At 38.2% G+C, this 16,864-nt stretch overlaps 1 protein-coding gene across 6 annotated transcripts in view; it reads right to left on the bottom strand.

The window, feature by feature from the left end:
- Nucleotides 1-16,864, bottom strand: part of PLAG1 (PLAG1 zinc finger) — a 51,857-nt gene that overhangs the window by 28,358 nt on the left and 6,635 nt on the right. The gene's annotated exons all lie outside the window — the stretch shown is intronic.

Raw genomic sequence — 16,864 nt, 5'->3', positions numbered from 1 at the left:
AGTTTTCTCTCCTAGCCCCACCACTTCACATAAGCTGCTGCCATGGCTAGAGCTGGGGAGAAACCTCTGCTAAAGGGCCAGGTACAAAATGGTCAAAGACAGTCTGGGTTATGTGAAGGAATGGCTAAGAAAAACAACACAACGCTACCAAAACAGGTACAACAGCCTTATGACTTTAAAATGTCCCTTTCTGAAATAATTTTGTTTCTTTACCAAAGTAGAGGGGTGATTTCAGAGGAGCCTGTAACCCAAAAGGGAACATAAGAACATGTCAGACATCTGTATTTCAGTCTCATTATTACCACAGTTGTAACCAAAACTTCAGTGTTTGTACCCAAAAGCCTGTACTTGCAAAGACAAGTGTTGATACTTCCCTTAAATCACAGTGCCACAGAAACCAGCACTGAGACATCACTTTTTTTTTTTTAAAGAACCAACAAAACTAACACAAAAGAAAACACTGAAGAATCACTCAGCACGGATATAGCTCTGGTAAGATAATTGCTGTGAGTTAACCTCAAGGCCTGATCCTTCATCAGATTTGATAGCTGCCTTGGCAAGCAGCTTCAGCAGTTACCTTCTCATCTCTGGACCCCATCCCAAAAGCAAAGCAGCTACCTCCAGAATTAGGTAACTCCACCTAAGGAAGCGCTGGTTGTCCATAGGCAGAGACAGCCGTGCGCAGCCAACACCCCAAGCTGGCCGGACACAAGCTGCCCTCCTGGCCCGGCTGCACAGCGAAAGCAGTGCCAGGTTCAAGCGCCCATAAGCAGTTCGGAGGCCAGGGGGTAACAGCTCTGGCACAGCACTTTGGTGAACGCTTTGGGGCTGGAGATGGACACATCTGTCCAGCTGTCATGTTGAAAAGAGCACAGGGCAGCCCCCTGTCAGCCTGTCCAGAGCTTAGTTATTTCAGGTGTGCCTCCACACTGAAACAGCTCTAGGTACAGTGCTTCTTCCTCCCTCCCTCCCTTTCCTTCTTGCACTGGTGCTTGTCTGGCCATACAGTACCAGACCAGAGAACTAAACCAGCCAAATTAACCCTACAGAAAAAATGCTGACTGTTTCAGTGCAGTCTAATTTTGGAGTATCTTGGTGCCAGCACAAGAGGAGGCAGAGAAGAGCTGTCTCAGGTACAGGGATGAGCAGACTGGGATTCCTGCAGCTCCAGCCCAACCTGCAATCACTGAGAAACTGGAACCACAGATTTCCTCTTGGCACTAACCGGATTGAGCAGCTGTTCAGAATGAGGAACAGCAGAAATTTCAGCACCCTGCTAAACAAGGGGATTTGGCACCACCTCTGTCTTGCAGACCCAAGATCCAGGAGGGCAGTGAGGGGAACCAGCCTGGCAGAACAGATTGAGCACAACAGACTAATGGAGTGTCACAACACAGTGAGATGCTCTCACCTTAGAAGAGGTGATGAGAGGTACTAACTGACTAAGTCCATATTACTGGTGGTGCACAGATTTCCTTGAATAAACTTGCTCAGAACTAAGTCAGCCAAACATCTACAATCACTACAGAGAGAAGCATCAGCCAATTGTTTCAACTCGCTATTTCCACTACAGTGAAAATAAGGTAGAAGTTTACAGTCCTCTGCATCAGAGTTGGCTACCAAGCACGGAGACCAACACAGGGGCTTCTGAAAGGTGAATTAAAAAAGTATCAGCTGTACATATATAACCTTACCTTTCATATTGAAATACTATGTTATGATTTAACAGAAAGTGAGTCTGCCATGTGATCAGATGGAAGAGTCTTAGAGCAGCATCAAATCCAAATAAACACTTTTCGCCTTATTTCAGTACTGAGGAAAGGTAGAGAAAAGTTGTCTGGACATACAATTCATAATGACAGCATGCCCTCCTACTTGGAGCACGTTTTCAAAGAAAGAATGAAAACATGAAGGTAAAGAGAAAATCGAATAAAATGAAACATGATTCTTAAAAGTTGAACCATGTCAAACATCCAACTTTTCCTCAACATGACAAAATATTCTTTATACAAAGGAAGCGCAACAGTTCAAGTCTCACTTGGTAAGAAATCTGATATATTACCACCTGAACAGTAGTTTGTTGAGCTGAGAAGAGAAGGGTTAGTTCAAGAACAGTATGGCAGGAAAAACAGCAGACCAAGAAGAGATGACAACAGATTTCTTTCTGAAAGGTGGAAGGATGTTATTTATGGAATTCTGCCAAGACTGGTCTTCAGTCTTTGATTCAATATTTTCATTTTTTTTTACACTTTTAAATGAGCACTACCAAAATCTGTAGAAAAGACGAGACTAGGAGGTACCAGAAGTACAGTGCAGACTGAAACAACACATGAGAAAAACTGCAACAAATCTTAAGGACAGTGGTGACAGAAGTGGGATGAAAAGTAACAGCAAAAGGGAGAGTAACAGAAAGTAGGGGGTTCTGCTGAAAAGTGACCAATCATCAGCTGGAAGTAGCAGAGAATGAAAATGTTTGTGTATAACCATCCTATAAGCAGCTAGTAAAAAAATCACTAGAGACCTGCTTCAGAAGAAAGAAAATATAATGATTAGGAAAAGCAGCTCTATTTCCAGTGCAGAAAGGGACATACAGATGCCACTATAGCAGATGCCACTGTTCCAGCAGGTCTTGCTGGAACACCATGTATAAATTGGTAATACATATTCTTAAAAATTTATTTGGGATAGCACAACAAAACATCAGACCAACAGAAAAAAAAAACGGTCTTAAGTATGCCAATGAGACAATCAGCAAGGCTGGCATAATGAATAAGTGTAAGCTTATTGAAAGTAACTTTAGGCTGGAAATTAAAAGGGTTCCTAAGCAACAAAACACTGGCTTTAAGTTTACGTGTCAGAAGACATGTGGGATGTGATTAGAGGGAAAAAATGTAACTAGCTTGCAAGTGGATCTATACAGGTTCACAGAGACAGACATGCTTTCTGTGTCAGTAAGGCATTTGGCTCAGTCAGGGTGATCCGTTCCAGTTCTGCGTGCCTGCATACTCATAGGAACACAACGATGGTCCTAGCAGGTCAGAGCAGAAGCCCATCCAGCCCAGCATCCTTGCTCCAGTACCAGTCAATAGCAGATCATGAGGCAGGCAAGCATGTATTATTTTGGGAAGTATCACCATTTGTGATTTAGGAACTTCCCAAGCTAGACAGATTTAATAGCCCTCTTTTCCACTAATTTGGCAGCCCCCTCTTGTGCCCATGTAAGCTTTTTCACTCATGCCATCCCATGGCAAGGAGTTCCACAGCTAAATTTCACATTTTATTAGCAACTGCTTTCTTTTAGCTTGTTCCGAACCCATCTCCCACTATTTCTCTTTTCTCTCAGCTAACGATTTTGCTCCCTCTTCATCCCATCCATGCCACTCACGATTCCTTTCTGATCCCCTATGTGATATGAAACCTCTATTGTAGTCTTCCTTTTGTAGTCTCTTACCAGGCTGAAAAGTCTAAGCCTAGTTACCCCTTCCTTGCATGGAAGCCATTTCACTACTTATTTTCATATTCATTACCTTGTACTGTATTTTTGCCATTCTACATCTATCTTTTGTATAGTATTCAGGAGACAGACACACCACAGATTTCTGCCTTTTTTATTGCTTTCCTAACAATTAATTCCCAATGTCCAAAGTACTACAGTAAGCTTGACATTTACTTCAGGCAAGTGAGCATAAACTTGAATAACAGTGGGGGGTGGTAGGAGGACACATGAACAAATACAACATATTGGTAAAGAGGTGACAAAGCTTGGAAAACGACATCAAGCTCTGCAAAGCAAGTGGAGTACTCTGGAGGAGTAAATACACATGTAGATAGAGGAGATGCAACTGAATGGCATGCAGGCATACCTGAAGTGGTTAGAGACTGACAGGTGAAGCTGAACAGACTCGTAGTTACTGCCTCTTCCAATAAGAGAGCTGGAGATGTGAAATGAGATGACAAAGACACAGACTCAAGAAGGAAATGTACTGTTCTTCACATGCTTCTGCTGTGGAACTCCTTGCAACAGGCTGTTTAGACACCTAAGAGTTTACAAAGGCTCAAGAGGTCACAGGAAGCAGTTATGGAAAAAGTCCAGTAAAGGTTAGTAAATACAAACCCACCATGTCTGGCTCAGAAAGCCTTTGACAAGAAAGATCAGGAGAATACTCTGACAAAGCCAGCCCTGCATGCTTGCCCTGCTTCTGCACCTTTCACACCTTTGGTTTTGCCACTGCCAGAAACAGAACACAAGGCTTTGATATGCACACAAGTGTAACTATTCTTAATATATAAAATGCAAACATAGAATTTGATTAGCATGTATCAGGTTGATTAAAAGTAGTATTTGTCATGTCAGGCCTTGACTTGGCTGGTAAGACCTGTGATAACAGTTCTATAACAGCTCTTGATCTGAAAGCAGGACAATTCCTCTGCTAACGTGCACATGAACCGACACTGCTGTGTCAGTAGGTACAAATGCTAACTCAAATCCAGCATATTTTACTATTGGCAGAATGAGTAGGATCACATTTCACCATGCTGCCAAACACTTGCCATTGTAAGACAAACTCTTCTACATAAGAAAAATCGTGACTTTGCCAAACTGCCATTGTTTGGGCTGAAATTTTACAAGCTAGTGTCTGCTTCAGTGTTTTGTTTCTTCGCTTTTTATTCATTCAAAACAGTATAGCCATTTCAAAAAACAAAGGTTAATGTAAAAAAAGTTCTGTCTGTGCCAAAAGCTTCTGTCAGGCTTTTCCTTTTCCTAGAGTTTTGAACCCCTATCCTTTGGTATGGAGACCTGAAATTAAGATGGGGATAGTGGTAAGGCAGTCATTTCTGTGAACTCTACCCAAATTAGGCCAATTTCTTGATTACTTATTCCACAAACCCTTTAGTCATTCAGAAACCAATCTTTTGAGTCAGATAATTGAACACTGTCCTAGAGGACTCAGATTCTACTAGAGATCTCTGTGTCATTCTCTGTGTTATTTAAATTGAATGCTACAGAAGAGGCCATTAATTTTCCAGGTCCTTGGCATGGGTCTAGAAGGAGTGATTTGCAGAAATACTTAGTGCCTGCAGCTGCAGTGGAAAGCAGTGAAAGCTGCATTCTAAACAGATTATGAAGACAATGGTTTTTTTCGGCCTAGGAATCTAAAAACAGGTTCTCAAAAAAAAAAAAAAAAAAAAAAAAAAAAGAGAAAAAAAGGTGCCTTAGAAACTTGATTCTTAAAAAACAACCCTCAGAAAAAAAAAACCCTGCAAGATCCATTTACTTTATTCTCACTCTGTATTTTATCCTGTGCATGCACTGCACTGCAGGCTTTCCTGCTTTGGTATCAAGGTGCTTACAGTACAAGTATCATGATGCAGGGTGGGCAAGCAGCGTCTCTCCCATCACAAGGGTCAGAAACAATATACAAGCAGCTGGGTATTTCACTAGGGTATGGACTGTGGCTGTAGGGCAGGATTTCTCACAGTATCCAGAGCCTGAGGCAAAACATCAAACGTGCTAGGGAGCATACCAGAACTCAGTATAAATATGTTCCATTGTCAAGATCCATGTATAAGTTTCCAGCCAGCAAACTGGCTTGTGAACTCCCATCTGCGGGATACATACATCTCCGAGAACTAGCATCCCACTGGGTATTTGCCTTCAGTGATCCAGGGCCTGAAAAGTAGGATAGCATAGGAGTGCCCATGGCGATGACTGAGAGAAACATAATTTGGCTTTGTGTAAATGAGGGGCAGCTGAATTTACTATTTTATTTAAAATCAGTAGTGTCGGACACTGTTGTTATATTAACACGCAAAATTAAACAGGGTGCATATATGCAACCACAAGTACTTTACCCGCTTTTGCCTCTTTCCTTTCCACGTGCCTCAGTTCTCCTCCCCTGAGTAACACTGTAAGCTTGCCTGGGGAAGGGCAGATGCCTGCTCTGTTTTCTTTTCAGCCTCTAGTACACTGAATCCTAAAAATGGATGCTACTTTTTTTTTTTTTTTTTAAAGACATGAACAAAGCAACACAACTCCGAAAGCCTCCTTTAGTTCTATTTATTCTTACCCGGTCATCAGTGCTTAGAAACAAACATTCTTCCTGTCTACTGCTCTCCTGTGAAAGACCACAGTATCTATAGTTACTGGAGAAGAGTGCTTCAGTTATCTAGGCTCTGATCCTTCCCATGCTTTACTTTTCAGCTTGCCCCAGAAGGCTTGCTTTCTCAGAGGACACCAGAACCAAGATTTCTCTCTTTCCAAAAGCAGCTACTGAAATTCTCTCAGATCACTGGGAAGCTCATCACTCCTTAAGAGAGCCAAATACCAAAATCACATCTGAAACTGCAGAGCTGAAGAGTCACTCCTGATCAGCTTACAACTTCCAGCCAACTTGCCAGGCCTCCCCAGTGCAAGCAAAGCAGTGAGACTGCAACTCTAGCCCTGAGAAATGCTGTCCGAGAGCACAGGCTGAGCTTTATAAAAAAAGAGCCACCAACTTCCCCCAAACCATTTTTTTCTTCTTAGCAGTAGGTCTTCCTGCCAAAGGAAAGCATATTGGGCAGGTGGCACACACCACCACAGCGACACTGTGAAACTCTCATCAGAAGGACAGAAGCAGCATCAGAAAACAGTACCTCAACTTCCTTCAAAATGTATGTGATTTTCTAACAACCCTAAAGAAGCAAACACCACGGTAACTCCCCATCCTAATAACAGAATGGCATGAGGGAAAAGAGGAGGACTGTATCAAACAAGAATCTTTCCTATTCCTTTCTTAAGCCATGCCTGCTTACAAGAGGCAACCTCATATAAATATGACATATCTTTGGCTGATCTTGCTGGGCTATTTCCCCTTGGCGACTTGGAAAACAAATTTATTAAATAAAATACTGTATTTTTTCATAGAGGTAGCGTAGGAGCTTTCCTCCTTAGAATCCACACGAAGATACTTCCCTCTTCGGTTCAGTGGAGCAGCACAAATTTGTGGCTAAGAAATTTTGGGCGTAATTCTGAAAAGAACAAACAAACAAGCCAAAGTCCAAGTTCACGCAAATATCCCCTCAGGACAGCTGTTTATTTTATATAATTCTTCCAGCTGTGCAAAAGGTGCTCTAAACAAACACGAGCATGTTGCAGAAGAAAGGGAAGCAGCTCAACACAACCTGCACTACGGCAGAGTTCTTCCCTGGGGAGGAGGAGTCCGAGCCCAGGAAGCTGCTGCAGCATGTAACACAAGGCAGCAAGACCCAGGACCTGAAACTCTGTTGGCAGATGAACATTTCTGATGGTTCATCTCAAGGAATGCGTTAAGGATAGCACAAAAGAATCCACTGAAGCATTCAAATAGTTAGAGGATCAACATATTTTGCAGGTATATCCTTGGTCACAATCTGCTAGTGCTTTATCTATAAACTACTTATCAATACACAAATACCCTCTGTTTTCTAGTGCTCCTGTGTCACAGAGCAACATCAGACTGTGCAGAAATAAGCACACAAACATTTTTCTTTTGCAACTGATGAGTAATATGTGACTGAAAAATTATGAAAGCAGAGTAGAAAAGCAATCTGGTACGGGGAAATGATACATTAAAAAAAAAAAAAAGGCAATGAAACATGCATGAGAGGATGAATCAAAATAAAACCCAAACTGAACATTTCCTATAAATCAAATATTTCAAAATACTAAACAATAAGACATTCAATCATGCAGAAACACATGCAAAACTAAAAGGGCCAGATCAACAAGATGTTTTGAAGTAGTATTAAAATGATGGTCCACCTTAAGAAGTTAGTTTTCAAATGCACTGAGATCTCTGGACAACCTTATTTTATGTTTCCCATTTTTTTTCTAGAGATATAAATGAAAGCCATTGTTGAGGAAAACTGCACAAACTTGGAATGAATAACAAGGTGGGAAACAAGTCATTACTAGGCAGGAAAAGAGAGAAAGCAGAAATCCAGAAAACCTGAAGCAGAATAATCAACAGTTTAATCATTTTGAGGGCAGCGGGATACAGTGCTGATGGCTAGGAACACACACTCTTCTCCTCCTCTTTACTATAAAGAATTTATCATGGGATTGACCTCTCATCTGTCTTGGCTTTTTTTATTTAAAAGTTCCTCTTTGGTAAATACATTCTCATCTTTAAAATATAATTATGGTCTGAAAGTTGACACTAAAAATAGCACTAAGGAGCTTCGTATTTATGTCTTCTTGATTTCTGTATCAATTTACTTGATTGCAACTGTCAAGCGTTGTATTTCCTCTCGTCCTCACAACTGAGTTCTTTACAAGGGTTAGTCCTAAAGAGATGTTTGACAGGGTGACAATTCTGAGTATAAATCCATAAATAACAGTTGAAATATCAATGTGTAACTGTAAATACATAAATATAAAGGACAAAGCATTCACAAGTGTTTAGCAACTTTCTTAAGAAAAGCAAGTATCTGAGTTTAAAAAAAAAAATCATTTTAGGGAAACATTAAAAAAATAAAAAGAATACATATTCCTCTAATATTCCTCTAATCCATACTGGCATGCCAGGAAAACTTAAAGACAATTTGGAACAAACTTCACAAATTCTTACAATTAGGAAATACATGAGGAATAACATCATGAATAAGTCTTCAAATTAGCAAGTGACCAAGACGTATACGCTTTGCCAATTTCAGTTCAAATCAAAATACTTCATGATACAAGCATATTTTTAGTACTTTTACAAATAAATGAGTTCTCTGGAATAAGATTCTTCACTCACATTCTTATTTTTTTTCCTGTGGTGTCAGAAACAACCCTTTCAAGATGATTTTTGCAAATCTGCAAATTGAAAGGGACAATTAACATGTAATCTCATATGAAGTTAGAGTCTTTGAAAAAAGGACAAAAATCTTTTAAATATGAACCTTGGAAAAGTTAAAAGTTACTGGGATTTGTTTTTTGGTTGGTTGTTTGTTGGTTTGGTTTTTTTTTCTTTCACTTTAATAACTATCTGAACTACTGCACTAACCTGATGACACACTCATTTACTATATTTTCTTATGCCCGTTATTCAGCTGTTGGCAGGAATACAACTTCATTTAGCAATAGCTTGGACCCCTCAGTAAGGGAATGTGTACATAGTAGCTCTCTAATCTTGCTGCCCAGCTGCTAAGACAGTCACATGAGTCACTTGCTGCCTTTAGAGCAACACACACTACTTGCTGAATTTAGAGACATTCTCTGTTTCTGCACTGGTCATACATATAAATTGAGTAATACCCTCTCCTAATCACACACAAAACTCTTCTTGGTGGTTTTTTGGTTTTGTTTTGGTGGGGTTATTTTAATTTAAACCGGTGAGTCAAAGAATGTATTTTTCACTAATGCAGTTAAAAACCCAGCTCCAAAAAGTGATTTATGTACCGGTTTTCAGCATTATCATTTTCACTCCAGCTAGGCTAACTTCAGGAATCAGTTCAAATGTAGGTAACTTCATCTAATAGCTCAGTGAAAATCCAGCCCTGAAAGAATGAGGAACTCTATCTGCCAGGACAATTCAGCATACAGCTTCGGAACAAAACACTTTACAACAATTCCTTCCTTATCAGGATTTTAAACTGTGACTGTTTGGAACACCACCTTCTTCAGCAGTCTATTTTAAAACAATTTACATAAAGACTGGCACAGTTACTTCCATGCAGTGCTTCTGTCTACTGATACATAAAACTCCTTGTGGAAAATAACTTTATTTATTAACATAATCTACAGGCACTACGTAGGAAGTGCTATCACATACAAACAGCGCACAGCCTTACAGCAAAACAGTGAGGATAATCTTCTGTGGACTGTCACTGTATCCTCAGTATAGGCCCTACAATGTTTCATTTTACTGTATATCGTACTCTTTCCCATATTTTCCCTGTGTCTTATTATGGCACTGTTCTTTGCAGACAGTTGAATATGGAAGTGATCAACAACATATATTATGCTCATATTATGGCCACAGGTGTTCAGACTACCAATGTAACAAAAAGCCCACAGAATCACAGTTCAAGGTACAGGGTTAATTCCACAAAAACCAAGGGTTCTTTTAGATTACATGAAACACAATTCTCCAGTTCAAAAATACCTTGGCCCAAAAATTACAAAAGGTTTTTAGTGTCCCTAAAGAAGAAAGCAGCGTGTCAAACCTTACCTAACTCTATTAGTTTCAAGTACAACCAAGCTTGCCTTAAAATGGTCTGTACAGACTTCTTGCCAGTAGGAAATCATAGTAGGCAAGGTCCCAACTCACCAGTCGAGCAGCAGCACTTTTTCAAGTTAAATACTCTAATCTGTCAGATAACATTAAATGGAGCTCCATAACTAGCCAGAAGAGTATCAAGTAGTAACAACTAAAGTTTTCACTTTTGTTGTACCATTCTGAATCAGCATTTGTAACAACAAATGAAAATGGTTATTTCTAAGCTGTTTCAGCAAACTTTGCACTGTAATTCAACTGAATACAAGCAAATTCCTTGTACTGGTATTTAATACTTAAAAAATAGGTATTAAAAAGCAGTCACTGATTTACAGAGTGGTAGTCAACCTACAGTCAAATTTCAGACTGACACATACATATCTACTGTTCTTACAAGTAGCATGTAAGATTCCTGAAGTCAAAAGGTAAAACTATATTTTTCTGTTGTATTTTTTGCACTTCCCAGAATTTTCTCTCAAGTCAGTATTGCTGATTCCCACGTTCACGTGACACATTCCACAGTGACAGTATGCAATTATAAACATTGAATGAAGAAAATACAACTTCAGAAAACAAAGTGGCAGAGGAACATGCAGCAAGATTAGCAATTGAAACTACTCATGCAGTTGAATCTCAGAGCTTCCAATCCAGCTGGCATAAATTCTCACTCTCCTTTACTCTATCTTTCCTACAATCAGTATAGCATTCCATTCAGGTATTTGGCTATCACAACATAGTATTCTACATCAAAATTAGGAATTGCTACACCACACACACTGAGAAAAGGTTTTTGCATATGCTATTTTTAATCAACAATTTGTCTCGAATAACCAGAATGCCTTAAAGCAGGCCAAACCATGCTGACATATAAAACAATTCTTGGAAAAAAGGCTGCAATTTGATAATGCATGTATTATGCATTCTATTAAAGAAACCTCTCTCCTCAAGAATTCAAGTTTATGAGTATTTTTCTGTGATAACCTGAAACCTTTCAGATGGACTCTAGTAAGAGGTAGCTGCCTGGAATAAAAACATTGCCTACAGAATGATGTATGATGGCTTAGTGGATTAGCATGTTAGAAGCATAATCTCTTTTGACACAGCTATTTTTAAGTGGTCTTAGAAAAAAAAGTATAAGATGTTAATTCTGTTTTCCAATAAACATAACTTTTGATCTGCTGAGTCAGAGGTGTTATGCATAATAATCACAGCAGGAGTACAGTGCTATTTGTATTTGTTTGGAGGAAAAAGCATGAGCACAATTCCGTGCAAATAACAAGGGAAAAAAAAAAAATAATCACGGAGCAGAATTCAATTAAAGGCAAATACACCAGAGGGAACCAGTAATTCTGACAAAACAAAACACTTGTTTTCTTAGGTACAATCCACATTACCAGTAAGTCAACTCCATGCAATATTTACATTCAGTTTTATAACCTACACTTCCAACACTGGACTAAAATACTTCGTGCTACTATGTCAGTACCATATCACTTCTTTACGTACCACTTTTAACTCTGAATTCAAACTCACAAAACCAACAAACTCACTAACCTTAGAAAGCACTTTATCATGCACTATCCGAATGTAGTAGAAGAACATGGTGTTTGTACAGCTCACAGGAATAATCATGGCAGGGTTCTGAATACCTATGCATATCTAGGTACCTAAGCTTTTCACCTCAAAAAAAAAAAAAAAGGGATGTACATGGACAAAACTTTTTTTTTTTTTCCTTTGATCACATTCTGATGCTTTTTTACTGGAAACTACATTCTTCTAAGGGTAGGTTATGTATTATTTTCAGAAATATATTAATGCAACACACATTCCCTGAGAGATCCAAGCTATTGCTAAATGAATCTCCCACAACATCTAAGTATTATTTACTTGGTTATGAAGCATCATCAGATTAGCATAGTAGGTGTTTGCTTTCTAGACATGTAAATATTTTTCCAAGATATTTAATAAAAGGATTTGTGTCCTTTTCAAACACTCTGACTTCATATGTGGTTACACTGATTGTCCTTTCAAGTTGACAGACTTGTAAAAATCATCCTGAAGTGCCCATTTCTGACAGTGGACGAAAAAATGAACATGTCAGTGAGTGAAGGAAGGATCTTATTCCAAATAGTTGATTTATTAAAGCCAGAGTAAAGCAGTTCCCTGTTCACACAGCAGAAAGAGACAAGTCCTTCACTGCAGGTCTACTCCTTCCACATTTAGGACACTGCAGTCCCATCATTAAGCAGCATCCCCTGCTGAGAGGCACATGACTCTACTGTTCCATGATGTACCCTCAATGACCAGCAGTTTCCAAATAATGTTAAAAAAATTACTGGTTTCAACTTATAAAAACCCCAACCCTGAACAGCTTGATTCTTGACAACCTGAAAGATCAACCCTTCTCAAGAATGTCACCTGAAACAATCTCAAATACACGTTACAGTAAAACAAAACAGCCAGAAACAAACAGATGGGGAAGTACCACTCACTCCCTGAGAAACATTTCCACTTTAACGTAGATTTCATTCTGAGACAGGCTTAAAATGTTAGCATTGCAGACTATACAGTTACTACTGTACATTTACTAATGACCCACCTAGAATGAGATAGATGGAAATGATGGTATTTGGAAAGCATGAAGCAGAGGCTGCATACCTGGAAGGTCACAGCGAAAAGAATTGTCAGCGTCCAACTGGATTTTAATAAGCTTTGCCAGAGGGACCCAGGACATGCATGTTTATTGACCGTTCAATTTAAATGGTTCCGATTTATAGCAAAGCACTGTTGAAGAGGCCAAGGAAACTTTCAAATAACCTGGTCAAGATCAGACAGGAAAAAAAAGTCTCCGTCTTCCATCTGCAAATTCTGTAGTTCAGGTGATTTAAAAACTTTGCCAGCCACTGCAACATACTCACAAAATACCAAGAAACAAAATTCCTAAACAACTGATGAATGCGACAACTGGCAGGGAAAAAAAAATAATAAAAAAACCCCAAACATTTTTATCTCCATATAACCAGTCTAAAAATACTCAAAGCAAGAAGATAGAATACTCAGGCTCTTCAGGCCTGATCTCTGCCATGCACAGGGAGGGAGTATACATATTTTCGACTACATACTCTCTCAGATGTACCCCCAAACACCAAATCACATCATGAATTAAGGAAATTGCTAAGTAACAGTTCATTCGTAAGAGCGACACAAATACGTTATGATCTCCATCCACTAGACCTCTCAACCTTCCTACAAAGGCCTAAGTTACAAAAGGTTTGGAGAGGGACATACATGGATGGATAATCCTCAGAGCATTGTTGGCAGCAAAAGTGGTGGCGAATTTTTATGTATCTTTGGAAAGGAAGAACTAACAAAGTTAAGCTCTGTCTTCTTCAAACTATGAGTCCTACTATCTCAATGAAACAAATGTGATTTGAGTACTACTTCAGGTGACAGTTACAGAGCACTTGCAAGCTGACAGCAAATTTCTGCCTGCCTTTAAGCTTTTTTGTTAAGCTACCTATATAAAACCTTTGTGCTAAAACTACCACCAAATATCAAACTACCTCCTTTACGATAAATGTTGGATGCTTAACAGAAAGGGTTATTTGATCTTAAACCACAGCTTAACAACTAAAACTATGACAGGAACAGGAGAGGTTTAGGTCATCCGTGAAATCTCGGAGGGTTTGCTCAGAGTTGAGAGACTTTCTAGTCCTTGATTCCTGATAACTGGAACACACAGCACAGTACTCTAGTACTTATTCAGACAAAACTTTGGGGAATTTGACCTGCCTAATGAAGAATTGCGGAGTTCATCTCAAGATAACTGAATGTATTATCAGTTTTGAGGCTGCAACATTACTGTGCAGCCAAAATCACAAATTCTTAGGATTTAAATATTTTGAGATTGACGGGCAGTGATTAAAGTCATCAGAGCCCCTTCCTGACCACACCTCCCTTTTCACTCGGGGCTTGAAGAAACATCTAGTCTCCCTTCATGCTCAATATTTTTATTAGGCAAACTACACAAAAATAGAAAACAACAATACATATTTGACCTTGCCAAACTAAAGCACCTTTCTACTCAAATCAAATGAAATAGTAATCAATGCAGTTAAAAACTGCTCAAATGCACTTCCTTTTCAGTACAAATATTTAAATATACTGAAGAGCAAGAAGTTTGTTTTACATGATGCATAGATAAAAAACTGTACTAGAAACCGAAATGTATTACTCAAGATGGACTTAACTTACATTCTCAAATATTCTTAAGTGGTCAAGTTTTCAAAGGTAAAGTAATATTATATTACAGGGGAGACCTCCAAACCCATTTCTCCCTCCATCTCCCCCCAAAACTTATTTCATAGTTTACCATTTCTGAAAGTGTAATCTAGATTTTTGTTTGCCTTCTACTGCAATTGATGCTAGGAGTGTGTTTGAGTATTTCTTATGAGAAATAGTGATACCACATATTTGATTAATGCTACAAGGCTGCAAAACCCAACATCTTTTCCTCATAGCCTAGTTTAACATTCAGCCAGTTTGGGACTATTCCCATCATCCAAATACCATTATGATTAAGTTTCCCATGTTATTCTACACCCAATTTTTATACTTGTAGCATCATCAGCCCAAGTTAATTCCACAGTACCCCTGAGCACGTTTTTTCTAGTACAAAAATGATCATGACCAACACTTAATGAAATACAAATTCATTCTGAGGGAATGAAAGAGGATTAAATAAGTGAAAGAACTTCTGGGTTCAGGAAAGAGCGTATCCAAAAGAAAACGATACACTTGTGCAGCTAAGACAAAAACCCTTTAAAATTACAACAGGGAAAACATTACATTTTACAAGTAATGAGAAATTAAATGAGTTTGATATAAATATTTCATATATACTTTTTAAAGCAATTTCAACACATATTAAAACCAGCCTGAATAATTAGGATAATTAACATATTACGATTCTTGGTTAACTTTTTAAGTAACAAATAATGTAACTTTGTTGTTTAGGAACAGAGCTGATTTCATTGCACTGGTATGCTTATAACTACTTAAACACCATTTAAAATAGCATGTAGCAACACCATCCTTTGACAGATGCAATAATATTTTTATTACTTTTTCTCAAACTGATTAAAATATAGCCATAAGCTATATGTTTGTGCTGGGGTATAATTAGAAGTGGTTTAGTCTAAACACAATCCCAGTATTCAAAAGAATTAAAGAAAACTGTCAAGTCACAAGAAAAAAATTCTACAGATTCAAATTAATTGGCATTTATTGTGATCAGCTATGTGTAAGCTCTTCTCTAAGCTACGTGGTTCACCATTTCCTAGTGTCTTAGATGAAACAAATTCTGTGTGTATTGACCACAATAACTTCCAGCGAGCAAAATAAGCTTGAACAATGACCATATTTAGCTTTTAAACAGAGCACAAAACCCTGACAGAATTTTAAATTTGTTTTATTTTAGTTTAATACTCACTCTTCTTAAAGTACTTGTGAGGGTAAGAGCACCAGTAACTGGTAGCTAGCACCATAAATTCACACCTTTGCAGTGTATCATCTTATGAAAACCTAAGAACAGCTGTAGGCAATTTCTACTTTTACATACATTGTATCTGTACTTCCATGTGGTAAATACAGTATCAAGGCTTGTATGTAGGCAGCTGTAGTAAATGAACAATTAGTACAAATGAAAATTCAACACGTGACAGTAAGAGTTTGAAGAAACTTAACATTTACAAACTTGTAAATGTTTTATTACCAACTATACAGGCTTGATTGAAATTTAATACTGAGCTGCCAGAATCTCTTTCTGCCTTTCCTTCAAAAAGGTCTCCTTAAAAAAAAACAAAAAAAACAAAAAAAACCAAAACAACAACCACCAAGCAAAAAAAAAAATCCTATACAACAACTGATTCAAAAGACATAATGTTGTCCCTAAACAGCCAGATGTTTCCTTAAAAGATGTGTGTGTATATCTGTATTATGTATAAACGTAACATCCATGAGAAATACATGTACCATGCAATAAACAGTTTTATTAGAAGTGAGAAGCACTTGAGACAGTAAATCTGATTTGCATACACATGGTCTTTCAGCTGCTCAAACATTTAGGGTAATGAGATCTCATTAATTCAGAATCAGATGATTTGCAGGGCTTTTTAGAGAACTCATGCACTAGTAAATCTGATACCCTGTAGTATACAAGTACATACTCAATAAATGAAGAGGGAAGATAAGCTTTCAGACATTCCTGCTTTTTGATTACTTGGCAATTCACAGTAAACATGCAGAAGACAAAATCAACCATCTACATCTTGTTTCATGAGAAATACAGCAGATTTGGCAGGCTCCAACGTGTAATGTGACCCACAACCATAAAGAAAAGCTTTTAGGGTGAAAGTTAGTGATACACAACATTAGGCTACCAGGTAAATTACCTGTACCATGCATAAGTCTATGTGCAATCTGCATGGTGAAATGATATCAAATGAAGTATTATTCACAGCAATAGGGAAGAGATTATTGTTAGATTATTATTAGTTATCCTAACCTTAGTAAAAAACAACTTTGACAAATAATTCCCTTTATACACTTTCTAATCTGATTTCTAGGGATATTCTCCATTA

Source organism: Strigops habroptila, chromosome 1, assembly GCF_004027225.2.
Source record: "Strigops habroptila isolate Jane chromosome 1, bStrHab1.2.pri, whole genome shotgun sequence".
NCBI lineage: Eukaryota > Metazoa > Chordata > Aves > Psittaciformes > Psittacidae > Strigops > Strigops habroptila.
The sequence above is the reverse complement of the archived record's forward strand: the minus strand, read 5'-3'. Positions and strand labels throughout refer to the sequence as shown.